This window comes from Macrobrachium rosenbergii, chromosome 5 (genome assembly GCF_040412425.1).
Source record: "Macrobrachium rosenbergii isolate ZJJX-2024 chromosome 5, ASM4041242v1, whole genome shotgun sequence".
NCBI classification, from domain to species: Eukaryota; Metazoa; Arthropoda; class Malacostraca; order Decapoda; family Palaemonidae; genus Macrobrachium; species Macrobrachium rosenbergii.
Genome location: NC_089745.1, coordinates 40,102,990 through 40,121,556, shown reverse-complemented (window position 1 = coordinate 40,121,556; position 18,567 = coordinate 40,102,990). Strand labels below are relative to the sequence as shown.

Genomic DNA, 18,567 nt, shown 5'->3' with positions numbered 1-18,567 from the left:
AGAGGCGTTACGAGAAACTCCATGTAAGTGGCGTGTTTACGTTTGGCCCTAGGGATTTGGCGCAGTTACTTTTGGTTCTTAGGATTTGGCGAAGTTCCTCTCTTAGGAAGTAACGTAGTTACTTCTGACTCTTATGATTTGGAGAAGTTCCTTAGACTTAGAAAGTGACGTAGTTACTTTTGGCTCTTAGGATTTGGTGAAGTACCTTACTCTCTTAGGAAGTGACGTAGTTGCATCTGGCTCTTAGGATTTGGAGAAGTTCCTTAGACTTTGGAAGGGACGTAGTTACTTTTGGCTCTTAAGATTTGGTGAAGTACCTTACTCTCTTAGGAAGTGACGTAGTTGCTTCTGGCTCTTAGGATTTGGAGAAGTTCCTTAGACTTTGGAAGGGACGTAGTTACTTTTGGCTCAGGATTTGGCGAAGTTCCTTAGACTCATAGGAAGTTACGCAGTTACTTTTGGCTCTTAGGATTTCACGTAGGCTAGTTACTTTTGACTTTTAGGATGTGATGCACTGTAGTTATCTTTGACTCACCTGGTTACTGAGAACGAACACAAGATTATTTGTGCTTTCGTATGATTCACATCTCCGGCACTAGCTCAATTCTTTAATAATTATCTGTCTGCCTTAACAGTGACTTCATTTTAATAATTTAGTACCTAGCCTTGACTTAATTAACTGGAATTTGGTTAATGGAATCAGTTTATCCTTTCGGTTATTGTGCGCCTAGGAAAATAGTAAAAAAAAAAAAAAAATCCAGGGGTTTCTCAAAGCTTGTGAAACCAACGGAACAGGCAAAGAGCAAAGGAAAGTATCTTGAGTTTTGGACGTTGAACAAGGAGATTGCGGTATACTATATTTGGTCTTGATTCCTTAACCTTTACGTTCGTTGTATTAAGGAATGGTGCATGCAGTTAGTACGTGAAAAGAAAGTTTACAGTTTAGCAGATCCATGATCGTCTCCGAAGAACTGCTAAGAATATTTTGTTCCTTCTTGAAAACTCGAGCTAAATCATTACCGAGTTTTTCGTGAAACAAAATGCACTCCACCAGGACATCAAATAAACAATAAAAAAATGCGCCGAAGTTTCTTTGACACAATCGAGTTTTCTGTAAAGCGTATAATCAAGGCCACAGTAAATAGATCTATCTTTCTGTGGTCTCGGTACAATGCTGTATGAGCAGGGGCCCTTGAAACTTTAACCACGGCCCGGTGGTGGCCTGGCCTATATCGTTGCCAGAAGCACGATTATGGTTAAATCTAACCTTAAATGAAATAAAAACTACTGAGGCTAGGGGGCTGCAATTTGGTATGTTTGATGATTGGAGGGTGGATGATCAACATGCCAATATACCACGGGGTATATTGTAGCGACATCTACAAAAAAATATGGAAAGCAAGTGTATAAACAAAGTTTTTTTTTTTAAATGTTACGAGATGGGTTCGTGGATGGGGAGAGAGATTATTCCCCTACACAAGTTCTTTCTCTTGGGCATTTTCCATTCGAGGTCGTGACCAATGACCCCTTATTACTTCCTTCATACCATCCTGCCTCTTCCAAGTACTGTTCTTGCTTCGTGCAATCACTCCTTACGTGTTTATGTGTGTGTGCGTTTTTTTTAACCAATCTGTGATACGTGATTTCCAAACCGTTAATGGACTTAGAAAATTTTGAATTGGGGGGGGGCGGAATATATTTCGTGTCTGCCGTAGTCGAGGGTTCTAACAATGTTTGTTTATTAGTGTTTTCTAACTTGACACCAACAACTGTCCCCTACTCCAGTCTCTCTCTCTCTCTCTCTCTCTCTCTCTCTCTCTCTCTCTCTCTCTCTCTCTCTCTCTCTCTCTGTAAGGGTACTAACAATGTTTGTTTGTTAGTATTTTTTCTACCTTGACACCAACAGCTGTCCCTACTCCAATCTCTCTCTCTCTCTCTCTCTCTCTCTCTCTCTCTCTCTCTCTCTCTCTCTCTCTCTCTCTCTCTCTCTCTCTTTAAGGGTTCTAACAACGTTTGTTTGATAGTTTTTTCCAGCTTGACACTAACAACTGTCCCCTACTCCAGTCTCTCTCTCTCTCTCTCTCTCTCTCTCTCTCTCTCTCTCTCTCTCTCTCTCTCTCTCTCTCTCTCATTCTGTCGTGTTCAGGGCCTATAAAAACCGTCTTCCCATCATCCGACTCAAACAGACAGATATTCTCGTCAGCCCACGACAGAATCCATCCTCGCACGGAATTCTTGTATTCAGATTTTCTTGTCTCCCCGTCTGCGCAACACCTCTCATTGTACTCTCGCGCTGCCCAGATTCTTTAATTCCTTAGACCTTAGCCCTGCCACCTCCCGCTCCCCCCCCCGCCATCAGCTAGGTAGCACGCAAGCGATTTCTTCGCCGCTATTCACTTTAGTCTGACCATTTCCCCCCAAAGCCGTTATAATCCATCTGGGGTAATTTTATGTGGGCGTGTCTTTTTCGTACCGATTTCTGTGCTTTCAATCCCCCCCGTTTTCAGGAGTTTCTGATTGGGCGGCTGCGTTCATGGTGTAGGAAACAGACTGTGATTGAGTTCAGTTAGTCAGCATCTCTCTGATTTAAGCTTTGAAAATTGGCTAAAATGTACTGCTCGTTGTGCGGTTGCGTTCGTTGTGACTAAAAAACGACTGCGTTCGTTTCCAGGAGGCCTGATTTGGACGGCTGCGTTCATTCGGTCACTGATTTAAGCGAAAACGAACTCAAACGTATTGCTTGTTGTACGGTTGCGTTCGTTAGCACTAAAATACTGCTGCGTTTGTTTGGTCTGGTTTGTGTCACAGGTAACAAAGTTAAACACGATTCAGTCATGTTTTTTATCTCTTACGTGTTTTTTCTCAGTATTCCTAAGGGAGCATTTTCATTTTTTATTGTCTCGTTTTCCTGAAAATTTGAAAAAAATTAATTTCTGCAGAATATCTTAATGTAGCGTCCTGATAAATTTGTAAAACAAAATTCAGAAGCTTATAATTTTTTTATCTTATTTTTTTGAAAACTAGAAAAAACAAATCCTGCAGAATTACAATGAAATATCTGGATAAATTTATAATAAAAAAATCTTAAAAGCATATACGGTAATTTTTTATTTTCCTTGATTTGCAAATCAGGTAATTAGTTACCATTCCCTTAAATTCTCCACATAGTTTTTTCTCATTTCTTGTCATCTGCCTCCCCTGTTGGAAGTTTTTTTTTTTTTTTATTTTTTTATTTTATTGATAGTCTAAAATTATTTCGGTTTTCGTGCGTCTGAGAGCAAAACCAGTTCGCGGTGATAAAATGCCTTATATGGCGGGGTGTGGGTAAGGTCGACGGGTGACCGGGGCTAGTCAGAGAGAGAGAGAGAGAGAGAGAGAGAGACAGAGAGAAAGACAGACAGACAAACAGAGAGGGAGAGAGAGAGAGAGCTGAGAGAAAGACAGAGAGAGACGATTACAGACAAACAGAGAAAGAGAGAGACAGACAGACAGATAAAGAGAGAGAGACAGACAGACAGAGATTTTGCATTCTGCAAAAAAGGGAGGAAAATATCTGTACTTTTCAGAAAAGAAAACTTCAAGTAATCTGCACTTTTCTTAATTTTTTTTCCTTGTGAAGGAATTTTGAGAACAGTGACCAGACTTCGTCAGTCATCCAACTGAAAACAAAATTTAAATTTAAGTAATTAGATTTTAAGTATTTTTAAGTAATTTAAATGTATGCCTTCTTCATTTATACACTGAACTCGAAAGACGAATACATGAATTGAATTTTAGATTCCAGAAGTGAGCAGATGTTCTGGAATAAAGCTGGACCAATAGCAGTTTAAAACAAAAAGTCCTTATGGTCTGGAAGAAGTAAAAAATAAAAAGGAATTGTGGTCTAGAATTATGGTCTGGGAGAAGTAAAAAAAAAAAGAGGAATTATGGTCTGGAAGAAGTAAAAAAAAATAGATTAGGAATTGTGGTCTGGAATTATTGTCCGGGAGAAGTAAATAAAAAAGAGGAATTATGGTCTGGAAGAAGTAAAAAAAAAAAAAAAATGTGGTATGGAAGTAAAAAAAAAGATAAATTATGGTCTGGAAGAAAGTATTTAAATCTGGAAGAAAGGAAAGTATTCGTCCCTTAATCTATTTTGACTCTATGATATGGAGTTGTTCTTTCAAAGAAAGTAAGTGAGATTAAATACAGATTACAAATAAATACCAAGTAAAAGTTTGTGATTATAAGTAAACATAAACACGGCTGGCCTAAGAGGCCAAAGTCATAAATTGCAATAACTAAGCGTTTTTCTTGAATAAGCCTGTGCGTTGATCAAGAGATCTTCTTTATTTCACATAAATTGAGTATGAATACATTTAAATAAATTTAATAGATATTAAATATTATTCTCTTTTGACGTGATGTATGTTGAGGCTAATGACAAAAAAAGAAAAAAAGCTCCTTAAGCTGTATACACGAGTGTCGTCTTATGCAGATAAAGCAGATTTAAGATACCTGTCTGGGAGATTATACGTGGCTCAACTCTCTCTCTCTCTCTCTCTCTCTCTCTCTCTCTCTCTCTCTCTCTCTTCCTGATCCAGTGTTATGGATTTCGATCCTCTGTCCCCAAGAGAGTAAGGACAGACTTGCCCTATTGAAATTCATAATAATAATTATATTATTATTATTATTATTATTATTATTATTATTATTATTATTATTATGAAGGGAGTAGCCCCTACTTCAGACATGTTCTATTAAAAAGAAAGCCGGCGTCATTAAAATTGATTTTCAATGTCATTGTCAAAATTAGTGAGAATGACACTTTGTAAAAAACATTAATTCTATTATGCTTATTTTATTTTATTAATATTATTATATTATTATTATTATTATTATTATTATTACAACATCTAAAAGAGCAAAATTATCATCTATCACTAACCCACCACTACTTTAATAACTACAACAACATCTGAGCGCATTTACCTTTCTTCTCTCCATCTTAATAACGAGAAAAAAAAAAAAATATCCACGACGAGCAGAATCCGATCCCACTGATAACCAAGAATGAAAAGGATTCGATCTCCTTGGTTGGGCTGTTCCTTGTAAACCGATTAGGAGGATCTAATCCCTTTTTCTTCAAGACTTTATTTTATCGCCGGGGAAGGGTTTCAGAAAGGCGTTGAGTCCGCTGTTGCTCGCTTGGGAATAGAGGATCTGAATAAAGAAACACTGGATCATAGGGCGTGTGAGAGAGAGAGAGAGAGAGAGCTGACTCTCCTTAAATGTTTTCAGCTGATGATTTAATGAGAGAGAGAGAGAATGTGTGAGTTGACTCTGTCCATAAGGGTTTTCTTATGATGATTTAAAGAGAGAGAGAGAGAGTTAGTTGACTCTGTCCATAAGGGTTTTCAGCTGATCGTTTAAAGGAAAGAGAGAGAGAGAGTGCACTCTGTCCATAAGGGTTTTCAGGTAAAGATTTAAGGAAAAGAGAGAGAGAGAGAGAGAGAATGTGTAAGTTGACTCTATCCATAAGAGTTTTCAGCTAAAGGTTTAAGGAAAAGATAGATAGATAGATAGAGAGAGAGAGAGAGAGAGAGAGAGAGAGAGAGAGCAACATAGACAAAACAATGTGTGGTTATAAGTTTAAACTGTCGTTAGTCCATGCAAAATAACCACGGGGTGGGGTTGCGGGGATGGGGGGTGGGGTGGTCAATTGGCACGATTTTAGCAGACATCTTAATTGGCGCGTGTTCATTATCGAATTCAGCCACGAGCCAACTTAATGGCTCATGTTCTTTTAATGAGCCATTCAAATGTCTGGATGTATTAGGAATAAACAATGCCCCTTTTCATGATGGAAGTAATTGGATGCTGTTTTGTAAACATTCAGGAATTTCTCTCTCTCTCTCTCTCTCTCTCTCTCTCTCTCTCTCTCTCTCTCTCTCTCTCTCTCTCTCTCTGTAGTCAAATTGGTAGGTGTTCGGTTCACTACGTGGGGCTCTCTCTTATTCGCGCGGAGAGAGAAAGAGAGAGAGAGAGAGAGAGAGATAGCGATCAGTGCTCCGTCAATACGCTCGCCATCCTCTCTCTCTCTCTCTCTCTCTCTATCTATCTATCTTTTCCTTAAACCTTTAGCTGAAAACTCTTATATATATATATATGAATTCTTTTTACTTGGTTCTTAATTAGGGGCCAAACCATCTTTAGCAAGAAAATATGGCTGATACTGGTCGTATCATATAATAATTGTGTATCATTCGATTCTGTACGTAATTGAACGTTGTCGTAGTAAAACGCCCTTATTGAATTTCAATTGATTGATCAATGCACTCTGTACTATTATTTTAGGGGTGACAGCGAGCAGTTATTGGAGTGCCAGTAACAGATTTGCAAATATTTTCTTTCTCATGAAATAAAAAATATAAGTTTCAGATTGAATTCAGAAGCCTTTTCGTTTATTGTTTCTTACAAAAATTTTTTAAAACTGTGAAAAGTCAATTTCAGTCAGAGAAGATTACAATTTTCCCTTTGCTTTTTTTTGCAAGGTTTTGCTACTGTGTATATATTTCCATTGCAGGGAAAGAAAAAGGAAATTGTACAAACAGGCGAATTTACCTTTCATTGTTGTCGAAATATAACTTCATTCTATATTTTGAATTTTCAGAGATAAACTTCATCTCCACATTTGTCCTTCGACTGTTGAATTCAATATGAATTTAATTTTTTCCACTCAAAGTATTTGCATTACCAACTTTGTAAGAAGATTCTATATTAGTTCTTTAAATCTCTTCTAGAATATTTTATTCTCCGAAGTAACAAGATATCCACGCAGTTTGACCACCATTAACGAAAGTATTTGGTACATCTGTTGAATGTAATCGCTCCTCATACGGGAGTAGTGCCGTCAGTGCACCTCACGCTGTGCACTGTAAGCATCACTTAATGCTCTTTGTAGCGTCCCTTCGGCCCCTAGCTGCTGAAACCCCTTTCATTCCTTTTATCGTACCTCTGTTCATATGCTCTTTCTTCCATCTTACTTTCCACCCTCTCCGAACAATTGTTTCATAGTGCAACTGCGAGGTTTTCCTCCTGTTACACTTTCAAACCTTTTTACTGCCGGTATCCCTTTCAGCGCTGAATGACCTAACAGGCCCCAGCGCTTGGCCTTTGGCCTAAAGTTTATATTCAAATTACAATGTAATTGGTAACTCAGAGTTGTTCCGCTGATCTTCAAGGGCCCTTAGGCCTTAGATCCATCATAATTCATTCCACCTGTCAAACCCAGAAGCCACGTGCTGGTGATAATTACATTTTCATGCAAGGTCCGTTTGACGCAGAGACTGGAATGTCGCGCGTGACGAAGGTCCATGATGAGACGAGTTGGGACGAGTTGACTCTGGAAAAAGGATTTTTAAAAGTATAATTGTTTGGTCTCCACAGAAAGGAATAACAAGTAGCTACCGAAGAGAAGCGGTATTTACGATTGGCACTCCGTACCGAAGACAGTTGTCATGCGCTGGTGGGTTATAAAGAGCTTTTCGCTTTGACCCAAAGAGGAATCCAGTTTTTTTTTTCTTTCTTTCGCCTAATCGGTTTATGAGTAGATTTTGCAACGTCAGTTTTAATGACCGTAAGTCAATCAATCAATAATGGATAGATTAAGTAACCTGCGTTATATCAGTAACTGATATGGAAAATATGTTTTGGTGTTCGAGGAATAACAAAACTTTAAGTCATTGGCGAATTCTCTCTCTCTCTCTCTCTCTCTCTCTCTCTCTCTCAGAGCAGAGCAAAGAAGGTAAAGCCTAACTAATGAAAAACAGGGTATGAAAGTAGCAGAGTATCTGAGCATGTTACGCAGCGATGCTAGAATGGTAATGAATAGACAGATCTCTCTTTTCCCAACCTTTTGATTGAGAGAGAGAGAGAGAGGGAGAGAGAGAGAGGAATGCCGATGTACCGGGTGCGTCCATTTCGTAGCTCGGGTATGATTTACGATTCTTGCGCAAGTCGGTTTTATCTTTTTTTTTCTTTTATTCTTCAATGAAGAGACTAACGGACCCTGGCAATAATGGCGTGAGATTTTAATGGCTCGTAAAAGTTGCACGTTATTGAAATAGACTGAGAGATATATATATGAGGTTGCACAGAGACTCCAAAGCTTCGAAAATAGAGAGATTTAGCCGTTCCCTTTGATTGGTTTTTCGGAAAGGGCTTCTACTGAATTGTTTCTCTCTCTCTCTCTCTCTCTCTCTCTCTCTCTCTCTCTCTCTCTCTCTCTCTCTCTCTCTCTCTCTTTTTCTTTATTCTTGTATGTCTTTTGTTATTTCTTACCAGTATTTGTTTCTTGCTAGATTTATTTTACTTATTTTTATTATAGATATTTGGGATAATCCTTTTATCACAGACGTGTATATAACAGGCGTCGTCAATATTCTATAGTTGTTTCCTTAAAAATAATGATGGCAGTACCTAATGTTTGTTATTTAAAATGTCAAAAAGAAAGAGTCGTATAATGTAGTTGATGACATCCAAAAATAAGGAACTTCAACTGACAAGATTGAAAATAAAACTTTAAGTTTAATTATTGACAGTTAATGAAGACTGATTCTTGATTTTTCGTCACGTAACGCTCGTGAATATTCATGTACTCTATAAAAAGTTGTTACTGACCATAACGTTTGTGACGTCCGTTTGAATATCAAGTCAGTCAGTTGATCATCCCTTTGATTGCGTGAAATTGCCTGGTTCTAGAATTAAAGTTTATGTTGCAACGTTGGTAGGAGTCTATGGTTTCTCAAATCTTATTCATACCGAGTGAATGTTACGGGTTTGGGGTGATGGGCCGTTGCATAAGAAAACAGGTGCTATTACTACTACTATTACTGCTTTGTTTATACGAGCAAGAGCCCTCGACCATCTTACTAAGGGAAAGAGAGAGAGAGAGAGAGAGAGAGAGCGAGAGAGAGAGAGAGAGAGAGAGAGAGAGAGAGAGAGATGGCGATCTTACTCTATTAAAAATATACCGTAGGTGGGGTAGTGCCATCAGTGCACACTAGAGGCATTACTTAAGGTCCTTCTCCGCGTCCCTTCGGCCCCTAACTTCGACCCCTTTCATTCCTTTCACTCTACTTTTATTCATATTATCCTTCTTCCAACTTACTTTTCTTAACCCTCTCATAATTGCTTCATATTGCAACTGTGAGATTTTCCTTCTGTTACACATTTAAAACCTCCTTCACTTAAAATTTCTCTATCGGCGCTGAATGACCTCATAGTTCCCAGGGCTTGGCCACTGGCCTAAAGTTGATATTCCAGTTCTAATAAAAATCAAGCTACGAGTGTTTAGCTGCTATTTAGGCATACATGCCAAGCACTGGGGCAACTAAGACCATTCAGCGCTGAAACAGAAATTGACAGTAAAAGTTTGAAAGGTGTAACAGGAGGAAAACCTCGCAGTTGCACTACGAATGCCAAGTTCCCCTTTAGCAGTTTAATCCTGAACTGGACATTTTTCTGTTCTAGAACGGTAAAGAAATGACACCGCAATATAAACAGTCCGAGACTGCTATTCAGTGTGACATCAGATCGTGATTCTTCAGAATCAGGGCTGCTTAAGCATGAGGAGGCTGTTGCGTTGCCTCATCTCAGTCGATGCTTCCTCTCACTTCAACCTTTAGATGCTTATGCATGCATGACGACATCTTTATTTATTAGGTCTCTTTATCTTGCTGTCCAACCACTCCAACTCACTCTTTTCAATGTCTTAAGCGCTGGATGGCCGAAAGTACCCCAGTGCGTGGTTATAATTATTTAAATTTTCATAAATCAGTCAGTCTTTTTGTGATTCATACCGTTTTCTTCACGTATTTCTTGTATAATGTACGAAGCTCATTCATTAATAAGCGAATATTTTAAACGTAGTTATTGGTTTACTTGCTATAGTTGTAGGTTTACTTACTATAGTTAACGCTTTACGTACTATACTTGCTACAGTAAGCAATACTGTATGTAGATGCTGGTTTTTTACTGAGATTACTGGTTTGCATACTATAGCTGCTGGTTTACATAATATAGGTACTGGTTTACATACTATAGTTACTGGTTTACATACTATAGTTGCTGGTTGACATACTACAGTTACTGGTTTACGTACTATAGTTGCTGGTTGACATATTATAATTGCTGGTTTACATACTATAGTTACTGGTTGACATACTGTAGTTGCTGGTTTACATACTATAGTTACTGGTTGACATCCTATAGTTGCTGGTTTACATACTATAGTTACTGGTTGACATACTAGAGTTGCTGGTTTACATACTATAGTTACTGGATGACATACTATAGTTACTGGTTTACATACTATAGTTGCTGGATGACATACTATAGTTACTGGTTTACATACTATAGTTGCTGGTTGACATACTAGAGTTGCTGGTTTACATACTATAGTTACTGGATGACATACTATAGTTACTGGTTTACATACTATAGTTGCTGGATGACATATTATAGTTACTGGTTTACATACTATAGTTACTGGTTCACGTTACTGGCTTCCATATTATAGTAGCTGGTTTACATACTGTAATTGCTGGTTTGCACACTATAGTTACTAGTTTACATACTATAATCCTTACTTGGTTTCTCTACAAATAGTAAGTCGTCAAAACCTATGACAACTTGACAACATCACATCCCGATAGGCGACACCAAGCTTGTGCCAGACGTTTTCATCCGATGTGACCAAAAGAACTCCGGTATTAATGTAGAGATTCCTTCCCTCGAAAGGTCACACACATCATGGGACCTTATCTCGCCCAGTTCCTGCGAAGGCTACGCCCGGATTATTCCTAGTCTGCAGGAAACATTGCTTTTTATCAGAGGGATTGAGCATAAACCGGCGCGAATGGCGGTCTGGAGTTTAGTAAAGGAGGGAGGATGACCACGGTTATCTGTACGGTCGCCATTTGCGCTTTTCATTTTTCTCTCGGCGCTTGGTTTTATTGCTTCTTGGAGGAGATACGGTACGAGAGAGAAGAAGAAGAAGGAGAGAGAGAGAGAGAAAGAGAGAGGGGGGACTTTATGAGTCTCGTGTCAATACCTTAGAGAACTCGAGGTGTGATACGAGAGAGAAGAAGAAGGGGAGAGAGAGCGGACTTGTATGAGTCGCCTATCAATACGTGAGAGAGCTCGTGGTGTAATATTAACCTTCTCTTTGGTGTTTACAGAAATTTTTAAAAATCAATCATCTGTTGATGTCGTGGTCTGTCTTCAAATACCGAAAATCACCTTAACTGAGTAAACAAACTGGAAGACGATTTTTTTTGTGAGAATAGAAAATTAAAATTGTTGGTTTTCAGAGAAAGGAAGGTATACCTACCGTTGATTGCACGAATTTAACTACCCTAACAACTACTTAGAATATAAGTTAGAAATATCACTTTTAAACGACTTTGTACCTCAATCTATTTCTTTAAAAATACAGCGAAAAAGAGGTTTGTGTTGTAATTGTAACTAAAATTTTAATCATGATGAATAAGAGAACACTTCCTCTATGAACTGGTCGTATTACGTGACGTGTGTGGAACGTAACAAGTTGTATATATTGATTTATTCTGGGTATTTTTCTGGGGATATATATTTTAATTCGTAAGGTATAGCACTACTTTACCGATGTATTGATTTCAAGCATCAACTTTGTACATATTTCTGAAGTTTTTGTATTAAAAGTTACAATCTGATTTTTTATTAAGAGTGTGATGTTTACTGCCCAAGTGTGTTTTGTAAATTCGAAATTTAGTTGATAAAATATACGCATGTACGTGTTGCCAACATTCATATTTATGGAGTAAAAAACAATTTTTTTTATACACAAAACTGACTTTTTAAGAGACCTCTTTCTGTTTACTTAGGAAACTGAGTAAGAAAAGAAAAAGAAATGCAAGAGTGTGTTTTTTTGATCAAGATTATGTATTGAAATGTCTTCGGTCAAGGAAAGAAAACACGAATATTTTGAAGAACTTAATCTGACAGAACAGGTTTTTCGGGAGAGCTACAAGGTCCTTTGAGAGAGAGAGAGAGAGAGAGAGAGAGAGAGAGAGAGAGAGAGAGAGAGAGAGAGAGAGAGAGAGAGAGAGAGAGAGAGACTCTCCACAAGGACGCGACAAAATCATGTGGAAAAAATGGAACAACATTTGTCAATTTTTATCGTATATTTTTCTTTGCATCACTTGAAAACTTATTTTCTAATAACACATTTCTTGTTATGTAAATTTTATTTAATTAATAAAAACAAGGACACTAATCCTTCTTCTCCTTCGTCAGGACATGTAACAAGAGGCCCTCTGCGTGATGGTAGTCGTGTCTCCAACAGCCGCTGCCCACGGCGGCAGGGGCGCCGAAGGGGAATCCCTTCGACTCGCGTCTGCCAAGGGCGACATCGCCAAGGTCCAGGCCCTCCTGAGGGAGGGGGTCAGTGTCAACCACACTGATGAGGTAGGTCGTTGTCCCTTTGACCTAGTTTGTCGTGTTTGGACCTAGTTTACGTTTTGACCTATTTTGACCCTTTTTTTTTAAAAACCATTTCAAACCTTTTTTTTGCCTATTTTGACCAGTTTTGATCTATTTTGCGCCCCGCCCCCTTTTGTTTTTTTACCAGTTTTGGAATCTTTTTTATACCTATTTTGCCCCGTTTTAACTTACTTGGGCGTGTTTTTTTATTTTTGCGTATTTTTTGACCCTTTTCTTTACCTATTTTGGCCTTTTTTTATACGTGTTTTGACCTTTTTGAGCATTCTGACTTATTTTGACTTTTTTTTTTACATATTTTGACCTAATATGACCTATTTTGGTAAACCAGTCTTATTTATATACGCGGAGGAAACTGACTGGAATTTCCACAGTGTTAATGGTAGGATTTTTACGCATACGCTTGTAGCCTCGTGTGCAAATATTTAGATTGGTTGTTTGTAATTAATTGGAAACAAACACGCACACACCTACACACATATATATACACATATATGTAATACGTATGTATGTATGTATGTATTGTTCAATTACGTGAGTGTGATCTTCCCTATACTGTAGTTTATCGCGTCGTAACGAACATTTTGGTAATTTTGTCAGATCGACGGAGGTGTTCCAGTGTGTAATTTTTATCAAGCTAACGAATTTTTGGTCCTTTAATTTTGTCAGATATATATATATATATAATATATATATATTATATATATTATTATATATATATATATATAAATTTTGTATATTATTATATATATATATATATATATATATATATATATATATATATATATATATATATATATATATATATATATATATGTGTGTGTGTGTGTGTGTGTGTGTGTGTGTGTGTAAACCTTATAATCACATGATTCTACAAATGTAAACTCCCAAATCCGTTCAGTAACCACAGCATAGTCCCTCCCCTTTTGCAAAAACCAAAATTATGGGTTTAATTGACTCTTTTTAATAACTTTCTTTTAATGACTTCCCTCACCCCACTCCTTGGCTCAAGAGCTCCTCCCAGTGTTTTTTTAATTTAGGATTTTCTTTTGTAGTACCGTGGTAGAGATTGTTTTCATGCCAAAGTTTATCAAGTAATTTGGAATGAAGTTGTTGCACTGATAAAGATAAATAGAGTAAAATCTTAACATGTTATTAAACATTGAATATTACTAATATTTTTGTCATTATTCAGAAGATGAACCGTATTCATACGGAACAAGCCCACAGAGGCTAGTGACTTGAAATTCAAGCTTCCTAAAAATATGGTGTTAATGAGAAAGACGTAACATAAGGAAATGAAAAACACAGAAAGAAGCCATCAGTATTAAAAAAATGAGTTAACTAATAAAGAAACAAAATGAAAAATTTAAGCAAATTATTAAAATACAATGAGAATTGTAGACTGTTCCGCAGTCCAACGGTGTGAGGAATAAAGGACCTCTGGAACTGAAGAGTTCGACAGCGAGGCAATATGAAGAAATTCAATATGTTTGATGTAACAAAGTGTAGCACAGACTGAAAAGCAATTCCCTTAAGTTGACATAAGAGAGCAACTTCTTTATCAAATCTGTCACAGCTAATGGAATGTTTTTTCGTAAGGTCGGAGCATTCAGTCTTTTGTTTGTTTTAATCAAGGTCAGGTTATGTAAAGCAATTCAAATTGAAATGAAAACGTCTTCAGTAAATGTATTATGGCTGTGGGAAGACCGTTTACAAAAACATGGTAAAGGAACAAACTTGCTTGCAATGACGAATTAACGAAGCATTATACGATTTTTCAAGCTGTATCAGGCATTGATTTGTTTGACGAAAGATCAAGGACCTCTCTCTCTCTCTCTCTCTCTCTCTCTCTCTCTCTCTCTCTCTCTCTCTCTCTCTCTCTCTCTCTCTCTCTCTCTCTCTGGTACTCCTGCAAAAAGAGAAAAGTGAAGTATTATTCCTCTCAGTTTTTAGGGTAAGAGTAAAGTATATTTCTCTCTCTCTCTCTCTCTCTCTCTCTCTCTCTCTCTCTCTCTCTCTCTCTCAGTTTCTGTGGTAATAGTAAAGTATCTCTCTCTCTCTCTCTCTCTCTCTCTCTCTCTCTCTCTCTCTCTCTCTCTCTCTCTCTACTCCTGCAAAAAGAGAGAAAAGTGAAGTATTATTCCTCCCAGCTTTTAGGGTAAGGGTAAAGTCTTTCTCTCTCTCTCTCTCTCTCTCTCTCTCTCTCTCTCTCTCTCTCTCTCTCTCTCTCTCTCTCTCTCTCTCTCAGTTCCTATGGTAATTTTCAGAATGACCAGTCCGTGTTCATTAGAGTATTTGACTTTTTCATTCTCCTACTTACCCGAGGAAGTGAACATACTCTTATGACTGCGTTAATTCCTCACTGGTTTGCAATTCCCTCCCCCCCCCACAAAAAAACCCTCCTGGTTTAATGTTTTTCTTAGTTTCCCTGGTACGTTGTTGACCAAGTTTTTTTCCCCATTCTCTTCTTTGTTCGAATTTGCTCTTCTCCCTTGTCATTTTTGCCCCTGTAATGTTTCTCACCTCATTTCTTTTTCGGTGGTGTTTCTCTTTTGTTCTGAAGCCGTCATTATCCCTCGGCGGACAGCGTTATTCCATTATTATCTTTGCACGGGCCTTCTCATTCCCGCGTGTTTTTTTTTTTTTTTTTTTTTACAAAACTTTTCATGGTTTTCCTGGTTTTTAGTTTTCTGTAAAAGAATACTATTGTGCCGGCTTTGTCTGTCCCTCCGCCCCTAGATCTTAAAAACTACTGAGCCTAGACGGCTGCAAATTGGTATGTTGGTCACCCACCCTGCAATCATCAAACATACCAAATTTTATCCCTCTAGCCTCAGTAGTTTTTATTTTATTTAAGGTTGAAGTTAGCCACCACCGGTCCGTGGCTGAGTTTCATGGGCCGCAGCTAAGAGTTTTATGGGCCTTGGCTGAGGCCACCATCCGACAGAAAACTCGATTGCGCCGAGGAAACTTCGGCGCATTTTTTACTTTTTTTTTTGTGATGTGCTGCTTCTCTCTCTGTCACATCGTTAATGTTTAAAACCTTTCTCTCTCTCTCTCTCTCTCTCTCTCTCTCTCTCTCTCTCTCTCTCTCTCTCTCTCTCTCTCTCTCTCTGGCTACCTGCTTTATCACGAGAAGTGGCGCAAAAGATACCCTGGTTTATAATGAACTCCGACCTCTTCTACGAAAGGTATGAATTCCAGCACGATATATCTTTTTTGGGGGTCCTTTTTTGTGAGGGGGTGGCGGGGGAGAGTGGCCTCTCCGGTGCTTCGATGCTTCCGAGAAATGGCCCAGCCACTTGTATCCCGGTACCAAGAAGTTAATTCGCTCCAAATGCAATTGCAATATCTCTTGCCTTGTCTTGATGGCTGTTTAACGGAATGAGGAAATTAAATGATAAAGATTTTTATTTTTTCGTTGGCCTTTGCGTGTTTTTTTCTTATCATGTTATGAAAGACTTTCAAATGTAATACGACCACTGTATGTAGAATAATAATAATAATAATAATAATAATAATAATAATAATAATAATAATAATAATAATAATTATAAGTTGAGTGAAGTTTGTTTGAGAGAGGGTCTTCTTCCGAAATAATAATAATAATAATAATTAGGTCTTTCTCCTCGAGATCGAGAACGGGATATGCTGTATATCAGGTCCACAATAATATTCAGTGGTGATTTATGTTGATTTTATAAAAACGTTACAAGAACTTTCGAACACTGTCCTGAGTTCAGACTGACTCAAGAAGAACCCAGGACAGGGTTCGAAAGCTCTTGCAACGTTTTTATAAAATCAACATAATTCACTACTGAATATTATTGTGGACCTGATATATAATAATAATAATAATAATAATAATAATAATAATAATAATAATAATAATAATAATAATAATAATAATGTTTTTAATTTCGTGTGTCCGTGATAATAATGATAATGAGAAAATTGATTAACTTTTCATTGTTCTAAAACGCTTAACGTTCGTGTTTCGATTCGGAACTTATAAAACAACGCTATACAAACTTTTCTCCGTGATGTTTATGATGTGTTTTGACCTTAGAAAATATTTTACTGTTTTGGGAAATATTCAAAATAAATCGCATTTGCCGAGAGAGGACTCAGTGAGAACTGTGGCCCCTTGGGCTGTTGAGTAGGTTTGACTGGTGCTGTCCAGTTCTTGTTCGAGACAGTCCGTCTTCTCTCTTAGAAGGACAAAATCTTTTTTATGGCGGACAAACTCTTTACTCTACTCTCTCTCTCTCTCTCTCTCTCTCTCTCTCTCTCTCTCTCTCTCTCTCTCTCTCTCTTTCTCTCTCTCTCTCTCTCTCTCTCTCTCGGCGAGACAAAATCTGTTTTATGACGCAAGCCCTTTTTGCTGTACTAGTTCTTCGTTGACCAGTCGGTACCGTTCTCGGCTAGCATCCTGCAGGGCCCGCGTTCGATTCTCCGGACGGCCAGTGAAGAATTAGAGGAATTTAATTCTGGTGATAGAAATCCATTTCTCGGTATAATGCGGTTCGGATTACACAATAAGCTGCAGGTCCCGTTGCTAGGTAACCAGTTGGTTCTTAGCCACGTAAAATAAGTCTAATCCTTCGGGCCAGCCCTCTCTAGGAGAGCTGTTAATCAGCTCAGTGGTCTGGTTAAACTAAGGTATACTTTAACTTTTTACTGTACTCTCCTTTCTCTCTCTCATCCCTAATTTTTAAAATTTTCTCTCTCTCTCTCTCTCTCTCTCTCTCTCTCTCTCTCTCTCTCTCTCTCTTGGAGGAACAAAATCTGTTTTATAACGCAAAAACTTCTCTCTCTCTCTCTCTCTCTCTCTCTCTCTCTCTCTCTCTCTCTCTCTCTCTCTCTCTCTCTCTCTACAGCGTTGCTCATGAATGTACATGCACGCCAATGGTGATGTATTTATAGTAATAGAAAAGTCTTTTATTTTCTATTATACATGAGAGAGTTTCATGGCATCACTTTGGTATAATGCTTCTTTTATTTTTTTTTAACCTGAAATTCTTTGGAATCTGTTTGAATATTGCAGAAATAATTTCAGTTATAACTGAACCCCTTCTGCATAGATTTTGGTCTCTGTTAAATATTTCCATCCTTCATTTTTTTTTATTCACGTGGACACTGAAGTCAATTTATTGAAATGGATTTGAGTGTTTTTCAAGCTTTAGTAGACGATAATTGTTTTGCCCTCCAAAAAAAAATCTTTCAGTTAAGTTATTTGTCATATGCTGCAAGGACTAGACGTATTTATATTTATTGTTCATAAATGTTTACGCATATCCTTTTCATTTCTTTTGTATATATATATATATATATATATATATATATATATATATATATATATATATATATATATATATATATATATAATAACATAACTATGTCTATGTACATATATATGTTTATGTATATTATGCGTGTATGCATGCATATTTTCTTTGGATGCTAACTCGTAAAACACCTTCATTAATACTCTTTTGCTAGAACCCCTTTTTTTTTCGAAATCCGCCTTTTCTGCCATTAAGAACTTACACAACACTCGTTTTATTTTCAATAAAAACACAGCTAACCCACTTATTTGATCAAATCTTATAGGATATAAATGCTGGTTTACAGATTGACAGAATTATCACTGCTTACTGTTCGTAAGGCCTCATGTATGTACTGTACAGTATAACAGTGATAAAATCAGTGTAATCTGTTTTAGGTCATTTGTGCTTCCTTCAGTAAAATACTGTTCTCCGGTGTGGATGTCTGCTTCTGCCAGAGATTTATCTCTTTTTAGATAAAGTGGTTCGCGGTGGTAAGTTTCTATTTCCTAATATTAGTAGTTGTGACTTGGACCATCGACGGATGGTCTCTTGTTTGTCACTTTTCCATAAGTTGTATTTTAACAGAGATCTTTCACATTCACAGTTGATCCCTGATCACCTTTATCTGCCGAGAGTAACCAGATTTTCTGAACAGCAACACCAATATGCAGTAAATGTTCCTCGCTGTCGAACTTCTCCAACGTTCCAGAGG

General features: G+C 37.5%; 1 protein-coding gene across 2 annotated transcripts in view; it reads left to right on the top strand.

Annotated features, from left to right (window-relative positions):
- LOC136838692 (uncharacterized) overlaps positions 1 to 18,567 on the top strand; it is a 164,048-nt gene that overhangs the window by 50,455 nt on the left and 95,026 nt on the right. The window contains exon 2 of one of the 2 annotated variants that reach the window (XM_067104098.1): positions 12,319 to 12,489. The gene's annotated coding sequence lies outside the window, so the exon portion shown is untranslated. Of the gene's footprint in view, positions 1 to 12,318; positions 12,490 to 18,567 lie in introns of those variants that run through there. The other variant, XM_067104099.1, reaches the window with a different exon arrangement.